The sequence below is a fragment of the Eulemur rufifrons genome, chromosome 18 (assembly GCF_041146395.1).
Source record: "Eulemur rufifrons isolate Redbay chromosome 18, OSU_ERuf_1, whole genome shotgun sequence".
In the NCBI taxonomy this organism is placed as follows: Eukaryota; Metazoa; Chordata; class Mammalia; order Primates; family Lemuridae; genus Eulemur; species Eulemur rufifrons.
In genome coordinates, this window is record NC_091000.1 from 45,215,790 (window position 1) to 45,225,624 (window position 9,835).

Genomic DNA, 9,835 nt, shown 5'->3' on the forward strand with positions numbered 1-9,835 from the left:
ACCAACCTGAAGTGAGAATTAGATACAAATTATAAGCACTTACCACATATGGGCTCTGTAATTATCATCTTTTATTATTAAAGTTTATTGGATATAACTGGGAGAAATACATGCATAGGATGGATGCAACAGTCTCCTAAATTATCTTCCAAAGAAAAATAAGTAATAAAATGAAACTAACAGAACTAGAGGAAGTGTTTGATATTGGTGCCCACTTATTATATTAATTTTTAAAATATCCATAAAATATTAAAGCTCAAAATAAAAAAATAAAGGAGGTGGTGGTGGAGAGAACAAAGATGATGTTATGCCAAAACAATAACGAAGTCCAGTTTTTAAAAAGTCACACCTTACCTTTTCTTTTCCTTCCTTCCTTCCTTCCTTCCTTCCTTCCTTCCTTCCTTTCTTCCTTCCTTCCTTTTTTCTTTCTTTCTTCTTTCTTTCTTTCTTTCTTTCTTTCTTTCTTTCTTTCTTCTTTCTCTTCTTTTTTTGTAATTTGGCAAAAGCACAATATTTTACTTAATCATCTTTATTCATTTTTTCCACCAGCAGTTTTGTTTATATGGAACATAGACAAGAATAGACAAACTGTATGGTGTCATTTAATTGCTCACTTATGTTAGAGGTATAGAAGAAAAATCTATGGAATTTATAGTCACATAGATATATGTTTGAATCTTTTTTTATTTTAATAGATTTAGTGGGTGCAAGTAGTTTTTTGATACATGGATGAATTGTATAATGGCGAAGTTGGAGCTTTCAGTGTATTCATCACCCTGAATAGTGTACATTGTAGCTGACACATAGGTTTTGATCCTCACCCCATTCCCTCTCTCCTCTCTTCTGAGTACCCAAGTCTACTATACCCCTCTGTATGACTAAATATAGCCATTGCTTAGCTCCCACTTATAAGTGAGTACATGCGCTGTTTGTTTTTCTGTTCCTGAGATACTTCACTTAAAATAATGGCTTCAAGTTCCATCCAAGTTTCTGTGAAAGCCACTATTTAATTCTTTTTTATGATTGAGTACTATGTTTGAATTTTATCACCTCTTATTTGGAATATCATGAGATAATGTAGAAATAAAAGCATCTGGCAAAAGACCTTGAGTCAAATACATAGTTTGTGGCAATGTTTCCAAGAGATGATTTTAATCAACAAAAATTTCTCTTCTATCTCCCTTAGGAGTATAAGATGCAAATACAAAGTCTAACATGGATACAAGTCTGTAGATCTGTGACATTATCTCTAGGGGATATTTAGTGCTATGCAGTGAATACACATAAGGCATTAAAATAGCAGCTTTCAGCTTGGAAGAAGTTGAAGCATTGCACAGAATTTCTCATTAATGGCAAACAGTAATTATCTGAATAATTTTGTTCTGACAAAGTTTAGGAGTGTTTAGAAAATGGAAGAGGAAATCTGATTGACTAACAGTGGCACAAGCCTTAGAGTCAAACACATGCAATTAAATTACTGTTTTGCCTTTTATGGACTCAGTGAATTTGGAATGCTGTTTAATATGGCTGGGCCTCAGTTTCCTTATCTGAAAATGAGGGTAAGAGAGGTGACTTTGCAGCCTTTTTTCGAGGGTCAAATGAGATATATGAAATGTCTGGCACACAGTAGATGCTAAAATGTTAGCTTCCTTCTGGTCTTCTGTACATTTTTCTCCCCTGTAGAAATCATTGTGAAAATGAAGTTCAAAATTTTGACAGTAATTCAAATGTCTCTTATGTCAGTTTTTCTCCTAGGAACTTACATTTTAAAAGTAAATTATGAAAAGCAACCCACAGAATGAGGCAAAATATTCTAATAAAAGACTAGTATCCAGAATATATAAATAATTCTTACAACTCTAAAATAAAAAGATAAATAACCCAATTTAAAAATGGGCAAAGGATTTGAATAGACATTTCTCCAAAGAAGTTATATAAATGTCCATTAAACACATGAAACTATGCTCAATGACATTAGTCATTAGGGAGATGCAAATCAAAATCACAATGAGGTGCCACTTCACACCCACTAGGATGAGCATAATCAAAATGACAGACAATAGGGGAAAAATTGGAACCCTCATACATTGCTGGGAGGGAAGTAAAATGTGCAGCTGCTTTGGGAAACAGTTTGGCAGTTCCTCAAAAAGCTAAACATAGAGTTAGCAGACGACCTGGCAATTTAACTTCTAGGTATATATCCAAGAGAAAGGAAAACATATGTCCACAAAACAACTTATACACGAATGTTCATAGCGGCATTATTCATAATAGCTGAAAAAGGGGAAACAACCCAAATGTCCATCAACATATGAATGGATAAACAAAATGTGGTGTATCTATACATAGCAATATTATTTGCAATAAAAAGAAATCAAATATTAATGCATATTACAACATGGATGAATCTTGTGAACATTATGCTAACTGAAGTGAGGCAAGTCACAAAAGATCACATATTGTATTATTCTGTTTATGGAAATGTCCAGAATAGGCAAATTCATAGAGACAGAAAATGGACTAGTAGTGGATGCCAGAGGGTGGAGAGAGAAAGGAATGAGAAGTGACTGCCAATGGGTATGGGGTTTCTTTTTTCTTTTTTATTTTGTGAATAGACTATTTTTTAGAGCAGGTTTAGGTTCTCAGAAAAATGAAGTGCAAGGTACAGAGATTTCCCAAATACCCCTGGCCACTCTGATATGCACAACTTACCAACTATCAAAATCCCCCACCAGAGTGGTACATTTGTTACATTTGATGAATCTACACTGACAAATTATTCTCCCTGGAAGTCCATAGTTTACATCAGGGTTCACACTTGGTGTTGTACATTCTATAGGTTTGGACAGATTATATAATGACATGTATCACATTGCTCTAAAAATACTCCGTGCTCTGCCTATTCATTTCTCATCTTCCTTACCACTGGAAAACACTGAATTTTTTCCTGTCTCCATAGCTTTGCTTTCTCCAGAATGTCATATAGTTGGAATCATATAGTATGTAGCCTTTTCAGACTGGCTTCTTTCACTTAGCTGTACACATTCACATTTTCTCCAAGTCTTCTCATGGTTTGATAGCTCATTTTTTTTAGCACTAAATAGTCTTCCATTCCCTGGATGTACTACTGTTTATCCATTCACCTTCTAAAGGACTTCATGGTTGCTTCTAAGTTTTGACAAATATGAGTAAAGCTGCTATAAACATCCATGTGCAGGTTTTGTGTAGACATAAGTTTTTAACTCATTTGGGTAAATATCAAGGAGTGTGATCGTTAGATCATATGGTAAGAGTATGTTTGGTATTGTAAGAACTTCCAAACTATCTTCCAATGTGACTACACATTTTTGAATTCCTTCCAGGAATGAATGAGACTTCCTATCATTCCCCATTCTTGCCAGCATTTGGTAGTATTAGTCTTTTGGATTTGGGCTATTCTAATGGTATGTGGTGGTATCATTTTGTTGTTTTAATTTGCAGTTCCCTAATGACATATGATGTTGCACAATTTTTCATGTGCTACTTGACATCTATATAACTTCTTTGGTGAGGTGTCTGTTCAGGTCTTTTTCCATTTTTTTTTTAAATTGAGTTGTTCTTTTTCTTATTGTTGAGTTTTAAAAATTCTTTGTATGTTTTTGATAACATTCCCTTATTAATTATGCCTTTTAAAAATATTTTCTCCTAGTCTGCAGCTTGTCTTCTCATTCTCTTGACTATGTCTTTTACAGGGCAGAAGTTTTTAATTTTAATGAAGTCCAGGTTATCAAGTAATTCTTTCATAGACCATGCTTTTGGTATTGTATTTGAAAATTCATAACCACACTGAAGATTACCTAGATTTTCTCCTATTTTATCTTCTAGGATTTTCATAGTTTTGTGTTTTACATTTAGGTCTGTAATTCATTTTGAGTTAATTTTTGTGAAGAGTGTAAGATGTGTGTCTAGATTCATTTTGTTGCTTGTGGATATCCAGTTGTTTAAGCACCATTTGATGAATAAACTCTTTGTTCCATTTTGTTGCCTTGGTTCCTTTATCAAAGAGCAGTTGACTATATTTATGTAGGTGTATATCTGGATGGTATTCTGTTCCATTGATCTGTTTGTGTATTCTTTAACCAATATCACATTGTCTTGGTTGCTATAGCTTTATAGAAGTCTTGAAGTAGAGTAGTGTTAGTCCTCTGTCTTTATTCTTTTCCTTTAATTTTGTGGTTTTTATTCTGGGTCTTTGCCTTTCCACATAAACTTTAGAATCAGTTTGTCAATATCCACAAAATCACTTTCTGTGATTTTGATTGAGGTTACATTGAATCTATAGATCAAGCTGGGAAGAACTGACATCTTCACAATATTGAGTATGCCCATCCATGAACAGAGAATATCTCTCCATTTATTTAGTGTTGCTTCAATAACTTTTATTGAAGTTGTAGTTCTCTTCATATAGATCATTTTTTGAAAAGTTATTTATTTTTATTTCAGTAGATTTAGGGAGTACAAGTGTTTTTTGTCACATGGATGAATTGTATAATGCTGAAGTCAGGGCTTTGAGTGTATCCATCACCAGAAAAGTGTACACTGTAATACAATACAATGTAATACAATTGTACATTGTAATACAATAGAATAGGTAATTTTTTTATCCCTCGCCCTTCTCCCTCTCTCTCTTCTTCCTAGTTTCCAATGTCTATTACAACACTTTGTTACCAGATATACTTGCAGTCCTCAACCTGGAGTCGCAGACCAGTGCTGGTCCATGGCCTGTTAGGAATCAGGCCCCACAGCAGGAGGTGAGTGAACATGCAAAGGTTCATGTGTGTTTCCAACTGCTCCCCATCACTCACATCACCGCATAAGCTCCATCTCCTGTCAGATCAACAGGGGCATTAGATTTATATAGGAGCACGAACCCTACTGTAAACTGTGCATGTGAGGAATCTGGTTTGCGTGCTCCTTAAGAGAATCTAATGCCTGATGATCTGAGGTGGAGCTGAGGCTAGCGCTGGGGAGCGGCTGCAAATACGGATTATCATTAGCAGGGAGGTTTGACTGCACAGTAAATGTAATGTACTTGAACCATCTTGAAACTATCCTCCCTACCCCCTCAGTCCTTAGAAAAATTGTCTTCCAGGAAACTGGTCCCTGGTGCCAAAAATGTTGGGGACTGCTGACATATACCCATTGTTTAGCTCCCACTTGTAAGTGAGAACATGCTGCACTGGTTTTTCAGTTCCTGAGATACTTTACTTAGGATAATGATCTCCACTTCCATCCAAGTTGCTACAAAAGACATTATTTTATTCATTCTCATGGCTGAGTAGTACTCCGTGTCTGTGTGTGTGTGTGTGTGTGTGTGTGTGTGTTTTCTTTATCTACTCATCAGTTGATGGGCACTTAGTTGGTTCCATCCTTTGCAATTGTGAATTGTGCTGTGATAAACATGCGAGTGCAAATGTCTTTATTTATTTACTTATTTATTTATTTTTTTTCTTAGACCTTTCAGGGATGAATGCAGATGTCTTTCTGATATCATGACTTCTTTTCCTTTGAGTAGATACCCAGTAGTGGGATTGTTGGATTGAGCAATAGATCTACTTTTATTTTTTTGAAGAATCTCCATACTGTATTCCATAGAGGTTGTACTAATTTATGTTCCCACTAACAATGTGTCTTATACATATTTTGTTAGATTCATACGTAAGTATTTCAATTTTGGTGGTGCTTTCATAAATGGTATTTTTAATTTCAAATCCCACTTGTTCATTGCTGGTATATAGGAAAGTGATTGACTTTTTTGTTTTTTGGGTTTTGTTTTTTTGGTTTTTTGGACACAGGGTCTCACTCTGTTGCCCCAGCTAGAGTACAGTGGTGTCATTATAGCTCACTGCAACCTCAAACTCCTAAGCTCAAGTGACCCTCCTGCCTAAGCTTCCCAAGTAGTTGGGACTATAGGTGCATGCCATCGTGTCTGGCTAATTTTTCTTTTTTTATAGAGACAGAGTCTTGCTCTTGCTCAGCTTGGTCTTGAATTTTGGACCTCAAGCAATCCTCCCATCTTTGCCTCCAAAGTGCAAGGTTTATAGTCCTGGACCCTCACACCCAGCCGTGAGTGAATTTTGAATGTTATCCTTGTATCCTACAACCATGTCATAATTACTTCATAATTATATTGTAATTATAATTACAATCATAATTACTTATGATTACTGGAAGTTTTTTTTTGTTGGTTATTTTAGATTTTCTACATAGATGATCATGTCATCTGTGAACAAAGACAGCTTTATTTCTTTCTTTCTAATCAGTATATATTTTCTTTTCTTTTCTTCTATTGTTGCATTTGCTAGACTTCCAGTGTGATGTTAAAAAGGATTGGTGAGAGGAGAGATCCTTGCCTCGTTCTCTATCTTAGCAGGAAAGCTTTAAGTTTCACATCATGAAGTATGATATTAGCTGTAGGTTTATTGTAAAGGTTCTTTATCAAGTTGAGGGAGCTCCTTTCTATTCCTAGTTTGCTCAAAAAATTTTGTCATAAATAGTTGTTAGATTTGGTCAAATGGTTTTTTTGCATCTATTGATATGATTGTGTTATTTTTCTCTTTGGCCTGTTGATGTGATAAATTACATTAATTCATTTTCAAAGATGAACCAGCCTTGCACATCTAGGATAAATCCCATGTGTTAGTCCATTTGTATTGTTATTAAAAAAAATACCCGAGGCTGGGTAATTTATTTTTTTAAAAAAGTTTTATTTGGCTCATGGTTCTGCAGGCTGTACAAAAAGCATGGTGCCAGCATCTGCTTCTGTTGAGGGTCTCAGGAAGCTTCTACTCATGTTGGAAGGCACAGGAGAGCAGGCATCATATGGCAAGAGGAGAGAAGCAAGACAGAGAGGGAAAGGAAGTGCCAGCCTCTTTTTAACAATCAGATCTTGTGGGAACTAATAGAGCAGGAACTAATAGAGCAGAACAGCACCAGCTGTTCATGAGGGATCCACTCTTAGGACCCAAACACCTCCCCCTAGACCCCATCTCCAACTTTGGGCATCAAATTTCATCATGAGGTTTAGAAGGGACAGATACTCAAACTGTATCATACCACTTGTCATGGTTTATAATTATTTTTATATTTTGTTTGATTCAATTTGCTAATATCTTATTGAGGATTTTTTGCATCTATATTCATGAACAATATTGTTTTCTTTTCTTGTAATGTCTCTGGGTTTGGGTACTGGGGTATTGCTGGCCTCATAAAATGAGTTATGAAGTATTCTCTCTGCTTCTATCTTCTGAAAGATATCATAGAGAATTGGTATAATTTCTTCAATAAATATTTGGTAGAATTCACCATTGAACCCATCTGGACCTTCTCTATGACTGGGTCCCCCTGGAGTTTTTAACTCTAAAACTTGTCCACAGATTTTCCTACCCAGGCACTGGTAGTTCCCGTGGAGGTTTCTGAATAGGGGTTCTTGCTCTGGTGAATTGTGATTCTTTGCATTGGTTTGTTTCTCCCTGATTTGGGGGAAAGGATTCTTTTTCCCCAGATCTCACGTCTCTGAAAGATCTAAGAAGAGTTGTTGATTTTAGTTTATTCAGCTTTTTACTATAGTTAGGATAAAGTGATGATTTCCAAGCTCCTTGCATGCCAGACCAGAAACCAGAATCTGGAGTTTCTTCTTGGAGTAATGAAAATGCCCTGGAATTAGATAGGGATGATGGCTGAACACCTCTGTGAATACTCTGAAAAGCACTGAATTGTATATTATTAAAAAGTGAATTTTATAGTATGTCAATTATATCTTAATCATAAGATAATAGAAAAGACTGGCCAGAAATAAAAATGACCCTCACAATTTTCATTCCTGATACCAAAACAAACAGAAGCTTAGGCAATGCTATTTTTAAGAAAAGTAGCCCTGTAATAAAATATAGCTATTTTAATTTTTAAAGGCCGTGCCAAAAAACACAGACTACAATATAATGCCACTAATGATGGGGGAGGTGTATAAGTCCATCAATTACATTGTTTCAGTTTGATTTTTGGCTTGAAGGAAATAGTATGCACTCTTAGTCCTTTTTGTTCTCTCCTAGACAGGATTCAAGATTTAGAAGTCAGGTAGATAGCAAGCCTCGTTCTAAAACTCTACACCCAAATGGCAGGTTCACAGCCTGTGAGCTAGAATATGGAACATGTAAGGTAAGATACTCCAGCCTCCAAAGAAAAAGGTTGGTAGAAACTAGTCAGGTTTCAAAGCTCCAGCCACTTATTGGGAAAATGCTCCCAGAAGATGACTCAGGCATTGGCTGGGAAACTAGAAAAATTAAGAGTTTGTGTAAGCCAAAAGGTCAGAGGAAATAAAGACCTACAGGAAATGAAAAACAGCTTTACAGTGATAATCTTGGGTGGAACAAACTTGTCTCTCAATTCTGTGATTGTTCCCATACCACCATGATTAGGAGTTTGCCTTAGACCTCAGAGAATAGCCTTGAAAAATATCTATTTTTCTTATCTTTCTGAGATTGTTTACAATTGGAGCAGACTTGGACTATAGACAGTTTTGAATGCTTTCAGTGACAGGAAGATAGGAGGGACAGAGGTTGGGGAATTCGGGCAGAGGCTGCCATGTTGGAAAGGTTTTCAGAGTATGCTGGTTAAAAACTCATTATCATATTAAGACTCAGGAACCAAACTACCTGGATTTGAATACTTGTTCTGTTGTTTACTGAGTGACTTTGGGCAAGTCAGTTTTCTTTTACGCGAAAGGAGAAAAACAATACTTTATATGATAGTTTGTGATAAGTGATACAGGATAGTTTTTATTTAAAAATGAATAGCAATGAAAATAAATTCATTGTAGAATTATATTATATATGTGTATTCATATTCACTCAATGTGTGCATGTGCACACACACACACACACACACACACACATATACAAATAAAAGAATCATAAAATGAAAGAAATTTAAGAAGTCTTATTAATTTGCCCAGGTAATTCATGCTGTCATTCTTCCCAGCTCAGACACTTAAGTCCAATATGTCGTTTGATGGGTCATGGAGATAAAGAAAATATGGAGACTACAAAAAAATTCAAGTCTTACTGGGAAACCACCTTAATTGCAGCATAATCCTTGATTGCTGAGGAAAGCAACCCTGGTTGTGAGAAAACACCTAGCAGTGCCCATGAACTCTGAATTGCAATGATGGTACAAGGCCAGCCGTTCCTGAACTCCAGCCTAAACCTGCCTCTTTCCGACACTTTTACTGTGTGTCAATATTTTCATTGTGAAAATAACTAAATTATTTGCTATCAAATTTTGAAATTACAGTATAATATATATATTTATATTTCCTTGGGAATTTATAGAATAAAATAAATTACAGTATAATAATATGTGTTTATATTTTCTTGGGAATTTGTAAAAATGAAGAGGGATGAGAACATCCAGTTAGCAGTAAAGAAATAAAACTAATGAGAATAATTAAATTCCATTTTTAAGCTGAATTCTCTAATTCAGAAGGGGGATTATGGATATATATAATGACCATTTTCTCTCAACTCCTCTAATTCACTCCATACCTTTCTGCAGCTAAAATCAGAAAGAAGGTGAATGGTATTGTTATGCCCTAAAGTTGCAACTTGTAAAGAGGGAAAAAAATATTTTCTACAACTGTATCCTAGGTACAGTCAGTGATTAGTTTAGTAGTTGATTCTGTCTCCACTTAGTGCATGGCTCATACAAGTATTTCAACTTGAGCTTCACTTTCCTCTTCTGTGAAGTGGCAATAATAATACTAGTCACTATGTACTTAAGTACTTGACATAGTACTTGG